This window comes from Silurus aristotelis, assembly GCF_946808225.1.
Source record: "Silurus aristotelis genome assembly, chromosome: 18".
In the NCBI taxonomy this organism is placed as follows: domain Eukaryota; kingdom Metazoa; phylum Chordata; class Actinopteri; order Siluriformes; family Siluridae; genus Silurus; species Silurus aristotelis.
This window is the reverse complement of record NC_139591.1, coordinates 5,742,720-5,756,296: the sequence shown is the minus strand read 5'-3', so window position 1 is coordinate 5,756,296 and position 13,577 is coordinate 5,742,720. Positions and strand designations below refer to the sequence as shown.

General features: G+C 39.9%; 1 protein-coding gene across 1 annotated transcript in view; it reads left to right on the top strand.

Moving 5' to 3' along the window:
• Positions 1 to 13,577, top strand: part of LOC310740949 (uncharacterized protein) — a 29,688-nt gene that overhangs the window by 253 nt on the left and 15,858 nt on the right. The gene's annotated exons all lie outside the window — the stretch shown is intronic.

Sequence of the window (13,577 nt, the reverse complement as noted above, 5' to 3'; positions counted from 1 at the left end):
TCAAAAAAAAAAAGATACAGACCAGATCATTACATACAGTATATTATTACTAGTTTGTGTTTTTTAAGTATGGACAGTTTTATTTGAAGTGACTTTGAACATTTATGTTTGTGCTGTTTAAAGCCATGGTTACTTTGTTTACATGTTTACATTCAGTCTAACAATCCATTTTAATCTGAATGATAGATTTAAATTGATCATGTTTGCAAGGTATAAAGTAAACAAGGCCAATCAGAATGAACTTTTTATCAAGTGCATCAAGGTGGGTAATTTTTTTTTAATATTAATTGATATTCATATAACTGAAATACACTAAAAGTAAAATGTTATATCTTTATTAATACTTTTTCACAAAAAAAATGCCCTTCTCTTGTAATAAATGTAAAAATTGTATAACAAAGTTAGGTAACACAATGTTCAAAATGTGACAGATTTAAACCTATTTAAAATAAATGCGAGGTTAGATTAGTATCAAACATTCTGAGGCAGATTTAGGGTGTTAACTGGCCAGAATGATGCAGATCTTAACTGTGAGTAAAAAGCAGAAAACAATATTGATAAAACTCTTCTTACTTGTGCAGTTATTACCGAACAAGAACAGATGGGCACTGTCTGTTTTTATGTTATTTTCACCAACCAGAACATGAATCTCAGGCAATAAACGCTGCTATAAAATGCTGAAATGGTCATAAACTCTTTTCTTGCTCTCAGTGTAATAATCAATCTTTGACAACCACGTTTGGTTCCTGCTGCAATACAAGCAGGAAATACATTTTTTTTTTTACCCTATCCAAGGTACCAGTGTGGAACCATTCTGGCAGAGCATAAAAGTATCCCAGGTTCTACAAGAGTAGAAGACCATAATGGGTTTCACACCAATCTATGCTATAATTAGCATCAACTGTTTAAATTAGAAAAAATTTAACCTTACTGATTTTGACTGGCTTTGAGTATCTAGAATTTTCATTTTCAATTTTCAGCGTATGTGTGTAGTGTGTAAAGTGTGTAGAGCATATGTGTGTGTGTTGGGCATGTGTGTAAAGTGTGTAGAGCGTATGTGGGTGTAGAGCGTATGTGTGTGTAGTGTGTAAAGTGTGTAGAGCGTATGTGTGTGTAGTGTGTAAAGTGTGTAGAGATTGTGTGTGTAAAGTGTGTAGAGTAATTAGATTGTGTGTGTAGAGCGTATGTGTGTGTAGAGTGTAGAGTGTGTAGAGAATATGTGTGTGTAGTGTGTAGAGTGTGTAGCGCATATGTGTGTGTGAATTGTGTAGAGTATATGTGTGTGTAGGATGTGTAGAGTATGTAGAGTGTATGTGTGTGTAGTGTGCTGCAATGAGTCGTTCGAGGTGTTTTGAGGAGCACATTCACTTCAAGAGCAGAGGAACATCACTGAAAGATGATGAGAGATCAGGAAGACCTTTAACGAGCTTGTGCATGATGATCATCGGAAAACAATCCACATGATCTCACTTTCGCACCCACCCTACTCACCAGATTTGGCTCCTGTGGACTTCACCCTCTTTCCGAAGTTGAAGATCCAGCTTATAGGTTGCTGTTTGGACACCAATGCGGAGATCCAGTGCAGAAGGTGCTTGACACACTTCGAAAAGAAGACTTCCAGGACATATTACAGAAATGGCAGGAGTGCTGTATTGCTGTCCTAGGGGACAATTTTAAAGGTGATAGTGTACTCTATGGACTTTAATAAAGCCGTTTAGAAACTTTGTATCAAAATCCTTTAAAAACAAAGCATTTTATTTTTTTAAGGTTTTGAAGAAGGTTTAGGCAAAATATCAGTGTAAAATGGTTTAAAATTTCATCCTAAAAGCTTATTCTTTTCTGCGTGTATTATTGAAGCTGTTATTGCTATTATTGAATCGCTGTTATTGAAATCGTAACTGTTATCGGCTCATATAAAACAGATGTATCATGGTACATAAAATATTCATTATAATAATAATTACAAAAGCTATTTATTACTCCGATCTCAACGAGTTATAAGTCTCCATATCTGAATGCACACCAGATTCACATTTTACAATGGTTTCTGATTTTAAAAATATATACGAGGTGTAGAGATCATAACCACACTAGTCTTCATTACTGGGTCTGCACTGCTGTGATTGCCTTGCAGGCCATTATAGTGTATGGTGTTTTTAATACATTTGGACACTGTAATAAATCAGCCGAATGAAGACCTCATTAACCGACATCACTCCTATTTATGGTTTGATAGGTAGCAGTATTAAATGATCTAACAGCTCTCTAGATAATATTCTGAGATTAGATGGGATTAGAAAGACAGAAAAAAAGTAAAAAAAAAATAAAGATTATCTGAAGCACATATGACAAAAAATTGCTGAACCTGATTAACCCGGGAAAAGAAATGAACCCTTTGCCTTACTTCCTACATCAGTCATGCTGCCTTAAGTGCTTAGTCATGTATACTGTTTACAGAAATTCTACAGAGCTTGGAGGTAGCAGTACAGATGTTTTGCTTAATGAAAGCAGAAGCCTGCATTTGATATGTGATACATAAACTGTTGTAAGCCATACTGAAAATGATGCATGTCTGAGATATACCAAAACTTAAACCTGGATAGCATTAATATTTTACTGCAACATGCCAAGGCTTTTTTTGTCATAATACATTGACTTGTGTTTATAAAATGACGATGACAAGAGACAATGTGGATTTATTTAAATGCTTGTAATTCTCGAATGGATTACATTGTAAAGTCCCTTTGTGTGGAAATATGGAGTTACTCGAGCAGGAGGTTGCAAAAGCTACTTGATGACAGAATCCAGTCGCCGCTGCTATCTGACGGGTTAATGCACTGTGACAGTCTTTGTGCTGAGCTGCAGGCAGTGGGATGGAGGAGTAGGAGGGGTCCATAATAACAAGACAAATAACAGGAAAATTGTTTTTAGCTGCGCCGTATTTGCCAAGGGGAGATAAGAGGAGATGTCAGCTTCTGGAAAACGCGGATAAACTCTATGTGGGGGTTCAGATTTTGCATAGTGGGGGAGGAATGGCAAGGGGGCGTTTCTGAGAGAGCACAAGGTGCCATTCCTTTGTCTCTGAAAATGGAAAGACATGCATCCCACAGCTAGTGGGAAAAGTGATATGCAGTGATGTTGGAGTCTCGTGTGGTGATGTTGTGTGACGTGGGGACTGTCATGTGTGAGCAGGGTGTGTCTGTGTCTCTGTGTATGTGTGTGTGTACATATATATATATATATATATATATATATATATATATATATATATATGTATGTATGTATATATATATATATATATATATATATATATATATATATATATATATATATATATATATACTGTATATATACATATATGTCTGTGAGATGGTGTGTGAATGAGAACGGAATTGTAAATACATCAGATAAGACATGCAGTAAAAAAGAAACAGATGGAAGTAACCAAGATCAATGATGGTGTGGCAGAAATGAAAAAAGATTGGGATAGGGCAAGCAAAGGAAACATATTTTTGTGACTAGAAAAGAAAATTGAGCAGAAAGGCAAAAGAAAGAGTGAGAAGGAGGGGTGGAGAGGGAGAAATTGAAAGCTTGCCAGAGTGATTCAAGCCCCTACCCACCCCACCGTCTCCCCCAAACCCTTTTTGTATTTTACATTCAGTGCAGGTTCGCTTCCTGGCACTTCACGGTTTCGACCCAGGCGTATGACGCATCACTCCCAGATGAAGGGTACCTGCTGCTGCAGAGGCTGATAATGATAATAGTTATGATGATAACAATAATAACCAACTTTCCATGTTGCTTCTGCCTGGCCTGTCACTTATGAGGCAGGACTATCAGCTGCATTTACACGCTATGTGGAGATGCTGTGGTAGCCTGGGGAGTATGTGTAGAACAAATGCACAGTGGGCTCTTTATGTGTGTATCTGTGTTTACGTCTGTGTGGCAATGCAATTATTTTATGGTCCCTTGTGTACATTTTCTTGTCAGTTTTGGCAGCTTGACTAACTGTAAGTCTTTCTCACATCTGATTATACAGATTCAGTATGCTTCCTCGTAAAGGGTAGATGTAGAAACATTTCTTTGAAGGACTAAAAGTTTGGGGATGCATGCAGGTGAGCGAGAAAAAACTTTCAGGCATTTTGGATTTTTTTACCATTACATTTGTAGGGTATTATAAATCTTTTTGCCATTACAGAGAAGGCAAATAAATGCAAAAAAAAAAAAAAAAAAGGAAATGACCACCTTTATTCTATGACGAAATAATTCTTGATGGTAGTGTATGAAAATTATATGCTATGACCTTCACCATCAACACATCTCAACTCAACTGGACGCCTATTGGAGGTTTTAGAGTTATGCGTTAAACGGCGTTGTACACCACATCGAGCAATTCCTACTATCTACTATATCTTCCAAAAGTTAGGATAGGGACGTGGTTGCTTAGTACGGTATGGTAAAGTTAAGGTATTTATATTTGGATCCAAAGGTCATTAGTTCAAATCCCAGCCACACCAAAATGCCCAACTCCTGGGCCCCTGAGCATGGCCCTTAACCTCATAGCTGCTCAGTTGTAGGTTGCTCTGGATAAAAAGGTCTGCCAAATGGTATCAGTGTAAAGCAATAGAAATTAAAGTAGGAATAGAACTTACTTCAAGCTCCATGAATTGAGAATTAAAACTGGCATGGCTGTTTATGCCACAAATAAAAAAGCTCGGTGGGGGGGTAGGGGGGAACTGAAGTGTAAAAGGGAATGCATAACAATTTAATAGTACATTTCCTTTAAAACTCTGAAAAATACATTACTACATGCTTTGTATTTTTGACTTAACAAATTAAACAGACTTTGGCTCTCACGTCTCATATAAGCCGAAGACATCAATGTATGGCACTGAATTATCCACTATAATGAGTTGGAGCAACAGTAGTTTGTGGGGAAAACTGTAAATGTATTTACTTCATATGGAATGGGATAAAAACCTAAAATGCATGATTGATGAAAGCTATTTTTCAGTGTAAGTCAATAAAATGTGATCCCCACATTTTGACATTTATTCTGTATCTGACTATTCCTTCTACCCCAGCCAGCGCTTTCTAAGCACTTCAGAATGTTTATTTTTAATTTTTTACATCATCACCAGCTGCTGTGTAGAGTCCTCCATCTCGTTTCTTGTGTATAGTAATTAAAAGCTGCATTGTATGAACAAAATGCATTTAATTGTTAAAAAGTGGTGGTTTTAGTGAGCAAATTTGTGCCTGCGCAGTGGAGACTTAATTACCGCCTTCAGGTGAAGAAATAGATTGAGTGCTATTAGGTGCAGGGCGGTGGGCACAGCAGCCTTTAGCAATGAGCTAAATTGGGCTCATTTCCATTCAGGGCCATGAGACAGGTGGAGATGAAGAGAGAGAAGAGTGAAAGGGTTGAAAGCAATGAATAACAGTAGTGCAGTGAGAAGCAGTAAATACATGAGTGAAATGTTTAGTTAACAAGAGATTGCCATCATTATTGCCGTGTTTGACTTTTAGCATATCTGCTGAGCCACACGGCACCCTCTCCGTCTGATGATAAACATCACAGTGGGCCCTTTTCATTTATCTGCCATGGTTTTAAAAAGGATTAGTTCAGTCATCCTGTCGCTGCGTTTCAAATATTTGCGCAGCCCCCATACATAAACAGTAACCAGGTTATAAAAGGACGATTGGACAAATAACACTAAATGTAAGATTCCCATTCATGGAACCTTTCTGAGGTGTAGTGATTCATACCAACAATAAAGTTCACATCTATAAGCTCGGAAAGGATAGAGCATAGCTCAAATGAAGCACTGTTTTCATTGTTAAGATAAACACTAGAGTTTGTTCTAATGTGGATACAGATAAAGCCCAGGCTTAAATTGAAAAAAGGATTTGTAGCAGGAAAATCCCCACTAGATGGTTTAATGTAGCCAGAAACTAAGCTTTATCTGTATTCTAATTACGGTCTCTGGCATTGTGTGGCTTAAAGACTGCAAATGTAGATTGGACAAGAGTAATCCATGCTGCGGCAATGGGCAGAGATGATAGTCTCCCAGCCTGCAGCTGCCTCGCACCACACATTAGCCATTCATTGTAGGGAGAAAGGGCAGAATAAGACCATTTGAGCTTATTATAATAATTGAGGTAGTTCTGAATGAAGATAGGGATTTGTTAGATGTGCGTGTGGAGGTGCTCGCTCATTTGTATTAACTGGATTTCATTCATGGGACTATTCATTTGTATGCTCTTTTTGTTTATGATTGCATTTGATCTCCGTTTGGGAGACCTTTGCCAGCAGGAGCTGTGTTAATGTATAGGACGCCTGGTATCCGTTATTTCTTATAAGCGTTCTGTTTCTTATAGACTTTTGACATTTTCCCCTTTTCAATGTTTACTCCAGTATACGTTTTTGTGTTTGTGTGTGTGGAGCGCGAGTGACTCAGTGTTTTGATCTTGAGGGGACATTTGGCTGGTCTCCATGAGAAAAACTGTAATTTTATTTTTTAAAAAGTAATCAAAAACTAAAAGAGCAAAACATAAAACAACTTTTTATATAGGTTATAGTTCGAGTCAGATTGTAGACATGGCATGAATTAATAATTCTTTCAGGAGGAAGTCCTCACGGAGATATTAATACCGATGTATGTGTTTACGTTTCAAAAACGCATATTTGCGCATGCTTTCGTATGTGTGAGCGTGTGAGACTGAGTGTGTGAGAGAGTGATAATGTGGTACATTCTTTTGAGGTTTTCCTGACACTCATCCCTTTTCATCCTTTGAACACTGTAACCTCAACATTTTGCTGCCTTGTATCATAGTGCCTTGGGCAGATGAAAAGGAATGGACATTTTCTATCACTCTGTGTGTGTGTGTGTATGTGTGTGTGTGTGTGTGTGTGTGTGTGTGTGTGTGTGTGTGTGTGTGTGTGTGTGTGTGTGTGTGTGTGTGTGTGTGCTTGGGCAAAGTGTGCAAGAAGGAAGGAGAGAAATGGAAAGCAGGAAAATAAATGTGCACTAGTAGGAAATGGAATAGAATTGCGGTGTCACCAGATAAGAACTTATGCTGCAAAGCCTTTAAGCAGTCCATTTGTCTTCATGCAAGCTGTATATATATATATATATATATATATATATATATATATATATATATATATATATATATATATATATATATATATATATATATATATATGCTATTGTAAACTACTGTGATTGTCCATCTCTTTCCATCTGTCTGCCTCTGCCTGTCTCTTCCTTTCTCTCTACACTGTATTTTTTTTTGCGCATGCTTCTCTTTTACTCTATATTTATACGCACCTAAACAGTTAAAGAGAAGCGTTCCAATGAACTTCATTAATATTAAAATGTGGGCTCTTTAATGTGTGCCTCCGAACCTCCCACAGTGTCCATTTGCAAGATTGAGAAAATAAAACCCACGTTGCATCATTGTGTTGGTGTCAGAGGGGACCATAGAACATGTGTGTTTCGTCACGAGTGGGCACAGAGCGCCAGAGCAGCAGCACAAATCGGATTTATTGCATGTGCCACCTTTTCCCTTCCGCCCTCTCTGTCATTTAACGTCACTTTTCTATCAATCATGGCTTTTGTGTGCCTAATACTCCTTCCGTTTTCTCGACCTGCTCTCCCCTTTGCACTTTCTTAATTTGTCACCTGCTCATATCCATCCATCTTTCTGCCTGCACCTCGGTTCCTCCGTTGCCATTACTCTTCCTTTATCGGTCTGTTCGCTGGTTTTGACCATTCATCATATCATCACATGCCTCATTATTATTGCTGTTATGAGCAGCCGGCAACACAGATTCTATTTACAGTGACAGCTCCTTTGCAGTGTGGTGGGAGCATCAAAACAAATAGCGAGGCTGCTCATGAATTTCAAAATAAGCACATTATATAGAAATGCATTCTTCGAGTGTATCAGGTTATCTGACAAGCTGGACAGTAACGGTCTACAGCACAGCAGGAGAAGTATTATACGTAATAGGCTTTATTATTCACTCCCTTGACTTTAGGTGGAGTTATCTCAAATAATTCCAAAAGGCGAGAAAATGCAGTGTCTCTCCTGCAGCTGAGGTGGATCACTGAAGCGTTTCAAAGCCATTTGATTGAAAATGAGTGCAGCTCGAGCGTGAAAATGGCAAGCTGTTTGTGATGTCACATAAGGCCTGACTCATACAGTAGTGCTGTATCGCTGGCTTATTCCAATCACATAGCCACTGCAGATGTTTGTTTGTATCACAGCTCTTTTTTAACTGTTAGAAAATCCTGTCGACCAGCCGATTAGGTACGTGAGCATCCGGCATGTGTCATCTGGCGTAATGGTACGATTGGTGCTGACAGCTTTTATAGCTGTGATCTGAGCTGCGAAGACGAGTTATGTTAAGCCTTGTATTTTTTGTTGTTGTTGTTGATATTTTTAATCCAGAGCAGGTCAAATTTGACAGCTAAGGCAAGAAACAGTCATGTTGGAGCCGAATCGAGATGGCGAGGTGCTCTGTTTTTACTCTTGTGCTTTTTTCGAGGGCTCGCAACCGCATTGGCCAATCATTGGCACTGCACGCAGCCTTTGAATGCTTTCCTTGGAATGCTGTTGTTTGCCTAAATTGCTCTTGTCTTTGTGTGGAGGAAGCCGGATGAGAGCCTGCGGCTCATGAAATGGTGGCTGATTGTAGCTATTGTCTGCTGAGCATGGCTTACAGCACACACAGGAAAAAACTGCAGCTCAAAGGGGACCGGGGCAGTTGGAACAACAGGAACAGAAACTCAGAGGGTGCAAGGAAGGGAAGGGAATGACGACACGAACGGGTTAAGTTTATAGCTTGTGGTCTAAAAAGCAAGTGTTTCCACCCTCTAGAGAAACTCCCAGCGTCAGACACATTCACAGAATGATGTGTACTGCTCCGTCAATAGAGTAGTATTCTGTGAATGGGGTCGTTTAACCGAGGAGCACTCAACATATGGCCTGCATTCATACCACTCTGCTCCTAATCACATTCACATCTAGACAGTGTGTCCTGCCAATTAAAATGAGAGCTTAGCTGAACACTAGTATTTTTTTTTACACACAAAAGAACCACACTGTAATCTTATCTTACCTTATCTTTTGTGCTTTTGTATATAATATTTTTCAGTAGAAATTGTGAAATTCCTTATGTATATATTTATATGCAACATGTATAAGACAATATGTGTGTTCTAATCAAAAGCATTTTCATATTTCAGAGCTAAAAAAAAAAAAAAGGCTTTGGGAATGTCCATGTTTACAGATGCAAGATTGTTTAGACTTTGAATATACATCGTCATCTGTTGGTATTAGTAGGAGAAAGAGCGAGATAGATAGAGCGTGAGAGGGAGAGAGAGAGAGATGTGTGTGCGTGTGTACACTGTATATAAATTGGCAGGTTGTAATTAAATGTGCAGACCTCTCCACTATCTCCTCCTCCAGCCGTGCGCCAGTGACGCACACGCCGGCTGCAGAGAAGTGAGTCATCCAGCCCCGAGGATCACCACCCCTCCCTCTGTCTCTCCATCCTCCCCACCCATCTCCCCTTTACCTTTCTCCATCCGTTCAGTCCAAAACACGCGCTCCATGTCTCCAGCCTGCTTGCTTTCCCCCTTTATTTCCTCCAAACACATACTGCATGGCCAATTCTCCTTTTAAGAATTCCACCAGATGCCTCTCTCTCTATCTCCTTCACATCCCTACAGCTTGTTCTACCAGTGCTTCATTCTAGTATATTTCCCTTTTTCCTCCCTTTCTTGTTTTTCCCTCCTTAAAGATAAGCCGCTTTTGTGCTCTCGTTTGTAGCCTAAAGCATTTTCACATCCAGAAAAAAAAGTCAGAGGCGGCAAGGATGATGCGTCAGCTTATCTCTTCTAAACTATACGCAAAAGTGACGAAGCAGATGACTTTTCACGCTTCGGCTCTCGCCCTGCTGCCACAAACCATGAGTAGTGATCGATGGCTCTAAGTTATAGAAACAGCAAAACAAAAGGAAGAAAAGACTCGCATTATGTGGTAAAGAACCAAAGTCACAGAAAGACAACTACAGCTGGCCACAATTGCCAAACAGAGACCTGAGTCATTATCTGACTCATAATTAATTATTAACTTGGGCTTTGGACAAAAGCCCAACCTGCCAAAGGATGACAGTGACAAGAAAAAACAAATGAAGCATGGAGTAGAGACAACACGAAAAGGTGTAGTGTAGTGCGTAGACCCGGCCAATCTTATCAATGTTCTGCAGTTGTAAAGGCAGCACTGAGAAGTGGCCCAGTCTTCACTTCAGCTTTTAATCATGCTGGTCCACTTTCACTGAGGTCACATATAGCTCTGTGGTCATTTAGCGAGCGAGTGGGAAGAAAACATTAAATTCATGACTCATGTAATTGTGTGCACTTGCTGGATCATTTTTTTCCCCCCCCTAAAAAGAGAAGTTCATCCATTGCAAAAAAGAAGCAATTTAACGCCTAACTTTGCACGCTTATCTAATTAGCTTCATCCAGCATGTGATGGGCGCAAGGAAATACTGAAATTTCCAAGTGTCTACACAGCCAGAGAATATCTGCATAGTGAAATTAAATCAGTTTACCTGTAAAAACAAAAAATGTTCTGGATGAAAGACAGGGCGCGAAACGCAGGGCGGGGTTCGGTTCTGTAAGCGGATGAATAAGAGTGTATTTATTGAAATCCTCCCAACAGTGCCTGTGCTTTGAGTTATGCAGTTGGGCTGGAGCGTGAGGTGAGATGGTAAAGTCATAGAGAGTGCACTTCAGTCACGAAACTGTGCTGCTCAGCAATCCTCAAAAACACTTCTCTGAAAATCCTCATGCTCACGTTACTGGATCTGTAAAGCTCAAGAACAGAACGGTACTTAAGAGTTGTGCAACAACTGAGGCTTTGTTAAGCATGGTAGGAGACTGCAGCCACTAAAGCTTGTTATATGAGCTGAACATAAATTAATTTAAGACTGGCTTAGGGCTTTATTATCAGATACAATTAGAATCTAAGTGTAACAACAACAATGAATAATAATTCAAATTGAAAGTGAAGCTTTCAGATGTACAAATACTGAAACAAGTACCCATTTAATGGCTATTAGCATTGAGCAGTATGTGTAGGTTTTAATGTGATTCTTTTGTAATGTTGTTGTATGTAATGTCAGGAGTAAAATATAGTGACCCTATAATCAAAGTATAACACCTAACATTTACATTAATGGCATTTGGCAGATGCCCTTATCCAGAGCGACTTACAGTTATCTCAGTTATACAGCTGAGCAATTGAGGGTTAAGGGCCTTGGTCAGCAGTGGCAGTGGGGCAAGCAGTGGCAGCTTGGTGGTGTTGGGATTTGAACACATGACCTTTTGATCAGAAGTCAGTTGTCCCCTTATCCACTGAGCTACCACTACCTTCAGGGACAGTGCCAGACTATACAATAAACTTTAAACTATACAATACATTTTATAGTATAGTGTACAAACTATACAATCTTGGCACAACTGACTTTGTTGCACAGTAATATAAACATGATATAGACGTACACCAATTAGGCATTATAACATTGTGGCTGGAGAAGACATCTCCTTGTGGGTAAGATATATTAGGCAGCAAGTTAACATTTTGTTTTCAAAATTGATGTGTTAGAAGCAGGGAAAATGGGCAAGTGTGAGGATCAGAGCATCTCCAAAACTGCAGCTCTTGTGTGATGTTCCAGGACTGTAGTGGTCGGTATCTACCAAAAGTGGTTTAAGGAAGGAACAGTGGTGAACCGGTGACAGTATCATGGGCAGCCAAGGCTCATTGATGCACGTGGTGAGCAAAGGCCAGCCCGTGTGGTTCCAGCCAACAGAGGAGCTCCAGTAGCTCAATTTGCTGTAGAAGTTAATGCTTTTAATGTTGTTAAGGGTCTGGACTGTTTTGGCAGCAAATGGGGACAACTACAATATTAAGCAGGTGGTTATAATGTTATGTCGGATTGGTGGCTGTAAAGTTATGCCTGATCAGTGTATGTCTTTCTTGAAAAGTAACTGAGTGCAGTGGGCCGAGTAGAGTCATCATCGGGCGGGCTTAATATCCGCGACTATCATTGATTTCCAGTTGCCTCTCGATTGTGCAAGCTTTCTGATCTCCTCTTGGGTTGGTCGAAACTCTTTTTCTTTTTCGAGACACAAGTAGGTGGCTATTTGGTCGAAGTAGTTGGCATTTGGTCTTCCACGCCATTTCCTTTCGTTGATTTGTGATGTGTAGATTGCATAGGTGTTTGCTGGTTCAACGGCAGGCATTCGCAGACAATGACCAACAAACTGTAATTGGCGCTCACGGATGATTTCCCGTACTGGACATCGTTCTGTTAATTCATAGAGCTTTTCATTTGTAATATGCCTGTCTTTTTGCCTTATGTTTAACATGATGCGGTATGCCTTCCTTGCAAATACTTCAAGTTTTTCTTTTAGCGCTTCTGTTAGCAGCCAGGACTCACATCCATACAGTAGGATAGAGATACATGCCGCGTCGAACAAGCGCAATTTAAGTGACTTGTCCTTAAGAGGTGACTTTAGCACTTTTTCCAGCTTATTGAAAGCAGCCCACGCTAGACCAATGCGTGTCTTGATGTCCTTTTCTGATGATCCGATGTATGATTCTAGATACTTAAAGTCCTCCACAACATTGATTGTTTTGCCATCGACCGTGAGAGAACCGGTTGCCTTGTCTGTTGGTATGTTAAGGCGCATTTCTTCTGTCTTGCTGATGTTGAGTTCAAGTCCAGTGGTTCTAGCGACGTCTCTGTACTTGGTCAATTGTTGTTGCGCCCGTGACGGGTCGCTTTCAAATAAGGTTAGGTCATCAGCGAAGGCTAGCTCGTTGATTTTGCGACTTATTGATTGCTGACTGGCAGTTGTATTGCGAGTACTTCGAGAAGGCGCGTTGTCAGTGCCTTTGTGTGTTAAGTAGCCAAAGTCGCTTGCGGAACTCTTTGAAATGTAGTCGATCACGATGATGAAGAGAAATGGCGCGAGAACATCGCCTTGAAGTACTCCTGTAGTGACTTTAAATGGTTTTGATAGTCGGCCGTCCACGTACACTTGACTCATCGATTTGTCGTATAAGACACGGATGGCGTTCACCATTTTCACAGGAATGCCTTAATGTCGCAAAATTGCAAACATCATGTCTCTGTCAATTAAGTCGAAGGCTTTCTTGAAGTTGATGAATGTGATGTATAATGGAATGTTCTCACTTGTTGCTCCTTCCATTATCCTTCTTAGGATGTTGATTTGTTGGATGCAGCTACGACCTGTCCTAAAGCTGGCTTGGCTTTTCTTTAGAAGTGGGTCTATGGATGGCTGCATTCGATTCAAGAGTACACGATTGTAGAGTTTGGCCGCAATGGATGTAAGCGTAATACCTCGGTAGTTGGTCATCTGTTCGAGATTTCCCTTTTTTGGCAATGGAATGATCATGCCAAGTGTCCATTGGGTCAGTGCTTTGTAGTTATCGAACACCTGATTAATGAGCTTATGTAGCTGTCGAACGATAAATTT